Source organism: Coregonus clupeaformis, unplaced genomic scaffold (genome assembly GCF_020615455.1).
Source record: "Coregonus clupeaformis isolate EN_2021a unplaced genomic scaffold, ASM2061545v1 scaf1732, whole genome shotgun sequence".
Lineage (NCBI taxonomy): Eukaryota > Metazoa > Chordata > Actinopteri > Salmoniformes > Salmonidae > Coregonus > Coregonus clupeaformis.
Window position 1 is genome coordinate 94,403 of NW_025535186.1, and position 13,722 is coordinate 108,124.

Consider the following 13,722-nt stretch of genomic DNA (forward strand, 5'->3'; position numbering starts at 1 on the left):
ACTGTCTTTGATATTATTCTGAACATGCCATTGGTTTGGTAGAACCTCCAGCACCATAGGTGGCAGCACTGGGCCATAAACTACTATGTTTACCGAAACACCATCGAAGTACTGGATCCAGAAGTGGACTTGTTGTAGGCAGGAAGAGGACTTTCCTCAACGAATTGTAGTGAAATTATGTTGCAAAGGTGACCAACCGTTCCGTAGATGGAGCTAAATGAAGATACTGTTAATTTGCGAGTGCACGGACATGCTTCGTGTGTTCTCTGCGGCTTGCCTGCAGCAGGAAAGTCGACGCTTGCACGGGCGGTCAACTCTCACACTGTAGAACGAGGGTGGAGGTCCGCTGTCATTTCTTATGATGACTTGATTCCCGATGACGCTTTCAACGTGAAAGAGGTCGAGGATGAAGAGGATATGACGCGCCCGCAGACGGTAATGATGCGTCTGAGTCCTGTTATATCAATGTAGGCACTGACAGCTGTAAATGCTCAAACTACCCACCTGCAATGTTTTGTGCTGAAATTCAATCAAATCTGCATTGCATTACACTGCCTGTAAACTACTGCAATTAGACAACATTTTTACCTGGGGAATCAAAAGGAAGTTAATTAGTGGTTAAGAGCGTTGTTCCAGTAACCGAAAGGTCTCTGGTTCTAATCCCGAGCCGACTAGGTGAAAAATCTGTCGATGTGCCCCTTGAGCAAGGCACTTAACCCTAATAGCTCCTGTAAGTCGCTCTGGATAATAGCGTCTGCTAAATGACTTAAATGTAAATGTAAATGCTATTTGAAATAGCCGACATATTTTTTGTCCGAATGTATTCCTCATGTCACTGTGCCTGCCCATGTCTTTCAGCAAACTAAATGGAAGTTGCACAGACAAGCAGTGCTACAGTGCGTCGAACAGTTCCTACAGAGTCCCACAGAGCTGGGACAGCTAACCCCAAACGCCTACCAGATCGACAGCGATGCCTGGCGTGTCTCCTTCACGCCGCTCAGGTCTACGGGACGTCAGTGGGCTCTTCTCAGGCTTACCCTTCACCTTTAGAAGGACCACCTCCTCCACCACTCGTCATTCTACTGGACGACAACTTCTACTATCCAAGCATGAGATATGAGGTGTACCAACTGGCCAGGAAACGTATGTTAAATCGATAAGAGAAACTTTGGTTAAACTGCCATTTTATGGGCAGTTCCTAGCTACAGATTATCTGGCGTACAATGCGATAAAACCCAAGATTTTTGAGTCCATTACTGGGCGACAAGAAAGCCCCATACAAACCGCGGCATAGATTTGTCAACTAACCTGTTACATTTTACATTTTAGTCATTTTAGCAGACGCTCTTATCCAGAGCGACTTACAGTTAGTGAGTGCATACATTTTTCATACTGTTCTTGGCAATACTTTTCTTCGTTCTTGATTCGGTAAAAAAATAATATCTTAGAAATGTCTGTTTCCAGTTGCAGTTGGTTCTACCGAAAACTCAAAGATGTTTAAATCCTTGTTTTGTTACCGAGTGAGGAGGCTGCCGCACATCTAGCCTTTCCCAGCATCTTTACAGGAACTAGACGTGGCAGCTTGTGAAGTAGATGACAGCACATCTAGCCTTTCCCAGCATCTTTACAGGAACTAGACGTGGCCACTCGTGAAGTAGATGACAGCGTGTCACACGGTGCGACCAAAACAAAAGATCTACACAGTTGCAAGGTGCATATCTCACTCGATACAAAACATGTCCCACCTAGCAATCGTAAGGTGAATGCACTAACTGTAAGTCGCTCTGGATAAGAGCATCTGCTAAATGACTTTAACATGCCAAATGTAAATGTAGAACCACCTGCAACTGGAAACCGACATTTCTAAGATACCTTTTTCACCGGATAAAGCATTGCCAAGAACCTGGTTACTTGACAAATCTATTTTTCCAGTAAATGTTTTTAATTTATTTACTGTGTCAATTGTTCAAACCAGTAGTCAGCGTGCATAGAATTGTATGTATGGTTTGTTAAACTTTGAAATCAATGGTTTTTGTTTGGCATACGTCTTAAAGTGAAAAAGTCAGTCTCAGCGTAATTCGTACAGTGGAATTACGTTATGTGGTCATTTTAATGAGTTGGTCATCATAGATATTGTTTGTCTACCTTGATATATTTTCTCTTTGAAACAGACTCTGTGGGATTCTGTCAGGTGTACGTTCAGTGTCCTGTGGAGGCCTAGCGCCAGGAGAAACCAGCTGAGGCCCCAGCCCTTACCCAGTGACGTTATAGTAGAGATGGCCAAGCGCATGGAGCCCTCCGAACCCTCTGAGAAACCCATGGGAGCAGAACAGTGTCACTCTGGACAGCAAAGACCACTTCACCATAGAATACATGTGAGTGAGTCCAGGAAAGAATCCCCTACGCAAGCAGTCAGACAGGAAATCTGATGTTAACATATAATCAAGTGTTACTATTTATGTAAATGAGTCTTATGTTTCACTGTCTCCTTCAGCCAAAGGTTGGGTGAAGGTGATCTCTATGGGTTGGAGAACCCATTGAGTCCAGTCCAGGACAACACTGAGCAAAAGGTATGTTCTGTTAGTTCGTGGAACCCACTGCCACTTCCACAGGACATCTCTGTGAAACGCTCCTGTATTCTTCAGGAGGCAAAGCAACTGGCATTATGGTGATGAGCAATTTTGACCATGTTAACGTGACCTCTGCTGTATCCTATGTTCTGTGGGAGGTTGACCGTCAGAGCTGTGCTGGTATCCTATGTTCTGTGGGAGGCTGACCGTCAGAGCTGCTGGTGTATCCTATGTTCTGTGGGAGGCTGACCGTCAGAGCTGTGGTGTATCCTATGTTCTGTGGGAGGTTGACCGTCAGAGCTGTGGTGTATCCTATGTTCTGTGGGAGGTTGACCGTCAGAGCTGTGCTGTATCCTATGTTCTGTGGGAGGCTGACCGTCAGAGCTGTGGTGTATCCTATGTTCTGTAGGAGGTTGACCGTCAGAGCTGTGCTGTATCCTATGTTCTGTAGGAGGTTGACCGTCAGAGCTGTGCTGTATCCTATGTTCTGTGGGAGGTTGACCGTCAGAGCTGTGCTGTATCCTATGTTCTGTGGGAGGTTGACCGTCAGAGCTGTGCTGTATCCTATGTTCTGTAGGAGGTTGACCGTCAGAGCTGTGCTGTATCCTATGTTCTGTGGGAGGTTGACCGTCAGAGCTGTGCTGTATCCTATGTTCTGTAGGAGGTTGACCGTCAGAGCTGCGGTGAATCCTATGTTCTGTAGGAGGTTGACCGGTCAGAGCTGTGCTGTATCCTATGTTCTGTGGGAGGTTGACCGTCAGAGCTGTGCTGTATCCTGTGTTCTGTGGGAGGTTGACCGTCAGAGCTGTGCTGTATCCTATGTTCTGTGGGAGGTTGACCGTCAGAGCTGTGCTGTATCCTATGTTCTGTAGGAGGTTGACCGTCAGAGCTGTGGTGTATCCTATGTTCTGTGGGAGGTTGACCGTCAGAGCTGTGCTGTATCCTATGTTCTGTGGGAGGTTGACCGTCAGAGCTGTGCTGTATCCTATGTTCTGTAGGAGGTTGACCGTCAGAGCTGTGCTGTATCCTATGTTCTGTAGGAGGTTGACCGTCAGAGCTGTGCTGTATCCTATGTTCTGTGGGAGGCTGACCGTCAGAGCTGTGGTGTATCCTATGTTCTGGTAGGAGGTTGACCGTCAGAGCTGTGCTGTATCCTATGTTCTGTGGAGGAGGTTGACCGTCAGAGCTGTGGTGTATCCTATGTTCTGTGGGAGGCTGACCGTCAGAGCTGTGCTGTATCCTATGTTCTGTGGGAGGTTGACCGTCAGAGCTGTGGTGTATCCTATGTTCTGTGGGAGGCTGACCGTCAGAGCTGTGCTGTATCCTATGTTCTGTGGGAGGTTGACCGTCAGAGCTGTGGTGTATCCTATGTTCTGTGGGAGGCTGACCGTCAGAGCTGTGGGGTATCCTATGTTCTGTGGGAGGTTGACCGTCAGAGCTGTGCTGTATCCTATGTTCTGTGGGAGGTTGACCGTCAGGAGCTGTGCTGTATCCTATGTTCTGAGGAGGCTGACCGTCAGAGCTGTGCTGTATCCTATGTTCTGTAGGAGGCTGACCGTCAGAGCTGTGGTGTATCCTATGTTCTGTGGGAGGCTGACCGTCAGAGCTGTGGGGTATCCTATGTTCTGTGGGAGGTTGACCGTCAGAGCTGTGCTGTATCCTATGTTCTGTGGGAGGCTGACCGTCAGAGCTGTGCTGTATCCTATGTTCTGTAGGAGGTTGACCGTCAGAGCTGTGTGTCCAGTGTGATCCACCAGGCTGACCAGGCCTGCAGACGCCTGGTCTCACAGGCCATGCGGGGGCCAGAGGTCAGTATTCATCCTTACTATGATCCTTAAGGCACACACACTGATAGCGTTTGCCGGCGAGAGTACTTAGCAACTCTGGAACAGGCCAGCCGTAATTTACAAACCGATTGCAAGCGGAAATGTCGGGCAGTCAAGACGCCCACCCGCAGTTGGTCCCTAAAACACACTGTGGTGAACGAACGGCGACCAAAGGGCAGATGAACAGTAGACGGACATTAGGTCTGGTGTGTACGCCTTAAGTAGACTCAGCGAGATGACGTTGCATGCACCTAGTAAACACAATATCCGCTCCATTTCCGCAACAACTAAGAGCGTTGAAGCGCGATGCTAAACTTCTCCTCTGTTTTGGTCCCGTACCAACCACGTTGGAGCAGCGTGAAAAGCAACACGTGACATGCCAGATACTCTCTGACTGTGTGAGAGCACGAGAGCAAAGTCTTGCAGCGCTCATCTCAAAATCTTGTTACATTTACATTTACGTCATTTAGCAGACGCTCTTATCCAGAGCGACTTACCTTATAGCCAGTGGGATCACCACTTTACAATGTTTTTTTTTTTTTTTGGGTTGGGGTAAAGGGGGGGTAGAAGGGATTACTTTATCCCACTTGTTGCAACGTCATCTTGCTGAGTCTTACCTTTTAACATAATCAAGAGTTCATAGAGGCAAGGCATGTTTTATGTTTCATAGAGAAATGAATGATCATGTTTATATTGTAGGTTTCTAAGTAGTACGTTTCTTGACTCACTGCCTCCCTACTTTTTTATATGATCACCAATATATCTCTACTCTTCTTCCTCGATGTTCAGATCATAAACTTCCCCCAGAGAGGATGAGTCTCTGGCAGCCGAAGTTCAATGAATCCAAAACCAGATTTATCCAGGACCTGTGGAAACAAGTTCTCCACAGCCTTCCCCAACCCAGGGAGAGCATCGAGGTGGAGCAGGTTGTGGAACGAGCCGTGGACGTCTTCCACAAAGAGAAACAGGGAAATCATTGCAAGATTCCTTCCTCCTTATGACAGAATAAATGCAACAGAAAATGAGGGATAGATGATCGCCATTATGTAACTTTCTATTGATTGTATTGTCTCTTGTTCAATTATTTGTTTACAAATGTAGAATATGTTCTTGAATGTATCATTTTCCTTGTAACCTTTTGAGTTGGATATAAATGAAGACACCACACAGTCAGCTCCCTGAAATAGTATTTTAGGATGTAAATAAATAAAAGCAGAGCTTTGGTGAAGATGAATTCATCACAAGTTGTAGTTTTTAATAGAAGTAGCTACATTATGGTCTCACAGCAGTTGTTCCTGGAGTGGACATAGCGCATTCTACTCTGACAAACTGTAATAACCACATTGCAAATCAAATACATCTGCTGAACAATTAATCAAAATGGCTACCCAGACTGTTAACATTGACCCCCTCCCTTTGTTTTTACACTGCTGCTACTCTCTGTTTATTATCTATGCATAGTCACTTTACCCCCTACCTACATGTACAAATTACCTGGACTAACCTGAACCCTGCACATTGACTCGGCACCGGTACCCCCTGTAAACAGTGGGGAGAACAAGTATTTGATACACTGCTGATTTTGCAGAGTTTTCCTACTTACAAAGCATGAGAGGTCTGTAATTTTATCATAGGTACACTTAAACTGTGAGAGACGGAATCTAAAACAAAAATCCAGAAAATCACATTGTTGATTTTTAAGTAATTAATTTGCATTTTATTGCATGACATAAGTATTTGATCACCTACCAACCAGGTAAGAATTCGGCTCTCACAGACCTGTAGTTTTTCTTTAAGAAGCCTCCTGTTCTCCACTCATTACCTGTATTAACTGCACCTGTTTGAACTCGTAACCTGTATAAAAGACACCTGTCCACACACTCAATCAAAACAGACTCCAACCTCTCCACAATGGCCAAGACCAGAGAGCTGTGTAAGGACATCAGGGATAAAACTGTAGACCTGCACAAGGCTGGGATGGGCTACAGGACAATAGGCAAGCAGCTTGGTGAGAAGGCAACAACTGTTGGCGCAATTATTAGAAAATGGAAGAAGTTCAAGATGACGGTCAATCACCCTCAGTCTGGGGCTCCATGCAAGATCTCACCTCGTGGGGGCATCAATGATCATGAGGAAGGTGAGGGATCAGCCCAGAACTACACGGCAGGACCTGGTCAATGACCTGAAGAGAGAGAAAATCTTTGGAGGGAGCTGAAAGTCCTTATTGCCCAGCGACAGCCCGAAACCTGAAGGATCTGGAGGAAGGTCTGTATGGAGGAGGCTGGGCCAAAAATCTCTGCTGCAGTGTGTGCAAACCTGGTCAAGACCTACAGGAAACGTATGATCTCTGTAATTGCAAACAAAGGTTTCTGTACCAAATATTAAGTTCTGCTTTTTCTGATGTATCAAATACTTATGTCATGCAATAAATGCAAATTAATTACTTTAAAAATCAGTAAAATGTGATTTTCTGGATTTTTGTTTTAGATTCCGTCTCTCACATTTGAAGTGTACCTATGATAAAAATTACAGACCTCTACATGCTTTGTAAGTAGGAAAACCTGCAAAATCGGCAGTGTATCAAATACTTGTTCTCCCCACTGTGTGTGTATATATATATATATATATTTGCGGGAAAAACATATGGGGATTGGAAGTGATGCAGACAATACATTGATAGATTGTGACTTCCATCTGCAATATTAAAGCTGATCTACCCCCTTAAAAAAAATAAACATCCATCCACCTGACAGGTGTGGCATATCAATAAGCTGATTAAACAGCAAGATCATTACACAGGTGCACGTTGTGCTGGGGACAATAAAAGGCCAGTTTGTCTCAAGTTTTGAGGGAACTTGCAGTTGGCATGCTGACTGCAGGAATGTCCACCAGAGCTGTTGCCAGAGAATTGAATGTTGATTTCTCTACCATAAGCCACCTCCAACGTTGTTTTAGAGAATTTGGCAGTACGTCCAACCTCCACAACCCAGACCACGTTGTAACCACGCCACCCAGGACCTCCACTATCCGGCTTCTTCACCTGCGGTATCGTCTGAGACCAGCCACCTGCACAGCTGATGAAACTGTGGGTTTGCAAAACCATATAATTTCTGCACAAACTGTTAGAAACCGTCTCAGGAAGTCATCTGTGTGCTGTTGTCCTCACCAGGGTCTTGAACCTGACTGCAGTTTGCGTCTTAACCGACTTCAGAGGGCAAATGCTCACCTTTAATGGCAACTGGCACACTGGAGAAGTGTGCTCTTCACGGATGAATCCCGGTTTCAACTGTACCGGGCAGATGGCAGACGTGGTGGGCGAGGTTTGCTGATGTCAACGCTAGAACAGAGTGCCCCATGGTGGCGGTGGGGTTATGGTATGGGCAGGCATAAGCTAGGACAACAAACACAATTGCATTTTATCGATGGCAATTTGAATGCACAGAGATACCGTGACGAGATCCTGAGGCCCATTGTTGTGGCATTCATCTGCCGTCATCACCTCATGTTTCAGCATGATAAACGGCCCCATGTCGCAAGGATCTGTACACAATTCCTGGAAGCTGAAATTTCCCAAGTTCTTCCATGGCCTGCATATCACCAGACATGTCACCCATTGAGCATGTTTGGGATGCTCTGGATCGACGTGTGTGACATGTGTGTTCCAGTTCCCTGCCAATATCCAGAAACTTCGCACAGCCATTGAAGAAGAGTGGGACAACATTCCTCAGGTCACAATCAACAGCCTGATCAACTCTATGTGAAGGGAGATGTGTCGCGCTGCATGAGGCAAATTGTGGTCACACCAGATACTGACTGGTTTTCTGATCCACGCCCCTACCTTTTTAAAAGGTATCTGTGACCAACATATGATATCCTGTATTCCCAGTCATGTGAAATCCATAGATTGGGGCCTAATGAATTTATTTCAATTGACTGATTTCCTTATATGAACTGTAACTCAGTAAAATCTTTAAATTGTTACATGATGCATTTCTATTTTTTGTTCAGTGTAAATCAGAATGTGGATATTTCTACCCTGTGGTATTTCATATCAAACATTACTTTCCCAATATATCCAATATATATTAAATTAAATTAAATATCTAAATATATAATTGATTTGGGGGAGACAATCCTAAACATCTGAGATCACTGCATAGAAAACATAACTCCATTACAGCGCCCACCAGACACTGCACATCAATCTTGATTTCTAGGTTTTCAGAAAACATACAGGAACTCCTTTAAAATACAATATGAAAAACAAACTCCATTGCTCTCACTGATCTGTGCAAATCATTTCAATACTCAGAAAGGCTATGTTACATTACTGATTGTAAGGACCACAATCATTTCCAACAATGCTACAACTGTTATGCAAGATCCTTTGAAATACTTTTTAAAAAAGGCTCAGAAGAATACTTTGGCCTTTTAATCAAGTTTAGTCATGTGCGACTTATCAAAGTCTGAATGATTTGGCTCAAACACAAATTGCACTTAAGCTACAGATCATTGTTCAATTAGGAGGTATTAGCTAAATAGCACCAGTTATTATAAATCAGTAATGCTAGATGAAGGTAAGAAAGGATGTGATTGGCAGCACCTACTAGGAGAAAACATGGAATCAATCTGAATGTGCAACAGGGAGAAAACATGGAATCAATCTGAATGTGCAAAAGAGAAAACATGGAATCAATCTGAATGTGCAAAAAGAGAAAACATGGAATCAATCTGAATGTGCAAAAAGAGAAAACATGGAATCAATCTGAATGTGCAACAGAGAAAACATGGAATCAATCTGAATGTGCAACAGAGAACACATGGAATCAATCTGAATGTGCAACAGAGAAAACAATGGAATCAATCTGAATGTGCAAAAAGAGAACACATGGAATCAATCTGAATGTGCAACAGAGAAAACATGGAATCAATCTGAATGTGCAAACAGAGAACACATGGAATCAATCTGAATGTGCAACAGAGAAAACATGGAATCAATCTGAATGTGCAACAGAGAACAGTAAAAAAACAGAGTGAAATTATGTCCAAAGCGAAGCATTAATATGACAGATCTCATTCACTTCAGGCGTTGATATAATGTTATGTTTACGCTACAATAAAGTGAGATAATCTAGTAGGTAGCAACTACAATGCATAATAAAGTGATGTCTGTTTGTCAATGTTGACCACCTATTTGGTATCAATGCACATGGTCTTCCTTCATAAGACAAGGTCAAAACTGTTTCAAATCTAGCCACAGCAACCAGATACCTTGCTAATTGCTATTTTACTATAAGTTTAGTCTTTCGATGTAATATCATAAATATTGATGTAACTAATTCAGTTATAAAAACGCAGTTATAAGAAGTTACTTCCTTTAAATTCTCAGATAGCACCGAGGAGGACACATGCTAAATGTCTCTAACCCTCTGGATTCCTTTCCCATTATAGAAGCATCAATTTCTCATTTGAAAAAGTAACATCACTCTCTAAGTTATATAATTAAAAAAACAAAATAAATCTTGATCAGATTCGCTCGATCCCAGATTATATAAAGGAATAAATTAATGCTCTCTGGGGAGACGCCAAACATCGTTTCAAATTCATCTTGGTTGCTTTGGAAGTCAGTCAATGCTTGTGCTGCCAGCGAGCAAAGTGGCAGGCAAAGTCATACTTGTTCCTGCACTTGGCAACCGCAGATATTGACACTGGAAGGGTTCGTGGCACGTAAGCCGTGATGAATGGTATACATGATGTTGTCCGAGAAGTGGTGTCGAGTGCTGGCAGCTGTGCAGCATCTGTGGGTCTGAGTCCTGTGTGCTACCGGGCAGGGCAGGGGTACTGGGCTGGCTGTTACTAATGCTAGCTGAGCTGGTGCGTGTGTGTGTACTGTGTTCACTGCTGGGTTCTGGGTCCACAGGGCTGGGGCTGTAGTTCCTGCTATGGCCGCAGGGGCTGGAGGTCTGGGGGCTGGTTGGGGAGGAGGTATGGTGGTGGTGGTGGTAGTGGTGGTGGGCACCACTTTGACTGGTGGACAAAGACACCGATGCAATCGGTGCACCAGATTCTGCTGGATGAGGAAAAGGCTTGGCCGTCGTGACAGGACAGTCTGTCGGGAGACACAGGGTCTGGTCCTCTTGGGGGAGGTCGGACAACTGACCTGCCGGGAGTAACAGCTGGTTCAGTGGATTGCTGACCACCATCATGTCACTGTGGACATCCCTGCTGGCCCCTCCTCCTCCTCCTCCTCCTCCCAGTCCCATGGTTCTTCTCCTCCAAGCTCTCAGACACCTCATGGTTCAGGTAGTCTGGTTTCCAACACCATGGAGGGAGTGGGCTGAAGTCGATGAGGAGGCGTCTGCTGTAGCCTCCCAGCCACTGTTCTTCTGTAGGACGCCCAGCATCTTCTTCTTGTTGTCGGAGAGGGAGGAGGGCAGGCCCGACCCCTTCGGAGTAAAAGCTAGAGGCGGCGCCGGCGGTGGTGGGACAGGTTACTGCGGTCGCTGAGCGGAAGGAGCAGAGGTCACACTTGTAGGGCTTCTCTCCAGTGTGGGGAGCGCATGTGGGGCTCTAGGTGGCGCTCGTAGGCAGAGGCGAAGAGGCACAGCTGGCAGTGGTGAGGCTTCTCTCCGTTAAATCAACCAAGAGGGGTTTATTTGAACGTCTGGTACATATCCAACGTGCACATTAAATGTTATGTCACACAATATAAAACACAAGTAAAAAGATAAGATCCTAACTATATGGACCCGTGCAGGGTTAGACTGACCATCTGGCATTTTTGGGGCAAATGCCAGACGGGGATGGTCCATTTTACCTGTGTGAATTCTGATGTGCTCTATCAGGCGAGCGTGCCTTACTGGCGTAGCTGCAGTAGCTACACTTGAGCTTGCCGTCGTAGGTCCTCTGGAAGCCGTCCACCAGCAGCCCGGAGCGCCCGTCCACAGAGAGACTTCCACTGACCCATTCTGATGATCACTCTCCGGGATAGCTGCTGCCACTGGGAGAGAGGAGAGGAGCCGACAAGACATAGAATTGAATTTAATAGATACTTTATACTACACTTTTTCACCGGAAATTGATTCCTGTAACAATACCCAACCTCACACAAAAAGCTCTAGGTCTGTAGCTCGAAATCACATCTACAACTATCCCGAAGCATGATTTGTAAAATCGCACTTTACACTGACACACTGAATCAATTTCCTGGTGAAAAATTGATTCTGGCAGACAATCTAGTCGAGAATCCATAGTGTCAGTCCAGTTTATGTCTGGTGCTTGAGATGCATTAGATCACTGAGATGCATTAGGCCATCTTTGTTAAGTAAATATCTCCACAATATGGTATCTTAACAGCAAAACCACTTCTTGCTCCTCCAGAGGACCCCTTTTTATTTTTATTATTATTTATTTCACCTTTATTTGATCAGGTAAGAAGCCAGTTGAGAACAAGTTCTCATTTACAACTGCGACCTGGCTTAAGATAAAGCAGAAAGCAGTGCGATAAAAACAACAACACAGAGTTACATATGGGGTAAAACAAAACATAAAGTCAAAAATACAACAGAAAATATATATACAGTGTGTGTGCGAATGTAGTAAGTTATGGAGGGTAAGGCAATAAATGAGTCCATAGTGCAAAAATAGTTAGCAATTTAGTATTAACACTGGAATGATAGATGTGCAAAGATTATGTGCAAATAGAGATACTGGGTGCACAAATGAGCAAAAATAAATAACAATATAGGGATGAGGTAGTTGGGTGGGCTAATTTCAGAAAGGCTGTGTACAGGTGCAGTGATCGGTAAGGTGCTCTGACAACTGACGTGCCTAAAGTTACTGAGGGAGATAAGAGTCTCCAGCTTCAGAGATTTTTGGGCAGTTCGTTCCAGTCATTGGCAGCAGAGAACTGGAAGGAATGGCGACAAAGGAGGTGTTGGCTTTGGGAATGACCAGTGAGATATACCTGCTGGAGCGCAGACTACGGGTGGGTGTTGCTGGTGACAGACTACGGGTTAGGTTCCCACATGGCCATATTTCTCACGGGTTTTGGATGACAAACAATTTTTTTAAACATTACAAAAACATGAAAACAGACCTATTGGCTATTCCCGTAGCGCTGGTCCCTGTTCCACTGGTTTAATTTCCGAATGCTTAGGGAAATTAGGGATATGGCCTATTTTGGACATTTGAAAAGACGCATCATAAAGTCAAGTAAACTTCTTTGATGTGTTCCTAACGGGTCTCACCAGCAGCTTGAGGTGGTCAGGGCTCTATCTCCCCACCGACAGAGCCTGATATCATGTTGACATGGTGTGTTTGCTGTGTCAGGTACTCTTGAAAGTCCTTTATGAAATCCAGAGGCTTTTAGATCATCATCCATTTGGCTAGCTAGGTGTATTATGATGACTTCTGATCACCGCGACCTGTAAGATAATGCCAATAAAATTGATGGTTAAACATAATGAACCACGTGATAATCATATTGTTACAATTCCACAATACCACTGCATGTATGCCATAACCTATAGCCATAACCTATAGCCCAATTTTGGACTAAGGGAGCCTAACGTTACTTCTTAGTCCAAGGAACTTACATGTTCTGTTTAAGAGGCGATTTGGCTCTGGAAGCCAAACAGCCAAATACTCCCATCTAAACGTGAAGCGATTGTCAATTGCGGTACGGTTCAGAAACATAAATCCTCTACTTTCATATCACAACAAAATAATTTCACAAATGCAAAAACACACATTTACGTACTGTTTTAATCGGTTTAACAGTTGCAGCCGACATTATTTTTCAACGACACAGTTTGTGGCGTCTGCTCTTCCGTTTCGCACACAGGTGTTAGATGCAGATAGCTAATTAGTACAGGTGGTCTTCTGTCTGTTTTCTGTAAACAAGCGAACATGGAAATATGCGGCTGTGTGGGAACCTAACCCTATAAAGGTGCATCAATGTAACTTTTTCCCCGATATGAAAGATAAAGGTTATTATGCTTCCAAAACCGTACCGCAAGCCTGTCGTTAATGTTCAGACCGACCGTCATCCAATGACTCTTAAAATGTAATGATACTGAGAGTCATGATTAAGGGGGCTAGGCCATAACCATGATCCATTATGTGGGCAGTCGAGTCACGATGATAATTATAGTTGTCACCGAAAAACATCTCATAACAGTGGCGACATGACCTGCAGCAGTTGATACACAGCTCATCACTTCACTACTACCGGCGTTGCTAGCTAGTTAGTATAGTAATGTGCGCTGGACATTTTATTTTGCCAGCTGGTCGTCAATCACAGCACCGTTAAATATATGCGGTAA

General features: G+C 44.4%; 2 pseudogenes; one reads left to right on the forward strand and one right to left on the reverse strand.

The window, feature by feature from the left end:
* Positions 1-207: 207 nt before the first annotated feature.
* LOC123487492 lies at positions 208-5,397 on the forward strand (annotated as a pseudogene).
* A 4,627-nt stretch (positions 5,398-10,024) lies between these two features.
* Positions 10,025-12,760, reverse strand: LOC123487493 (annotated as a pseudogene).
* Between the last annotated feature and the right edge of the window lie 962 nt (positions 12,761-13,722).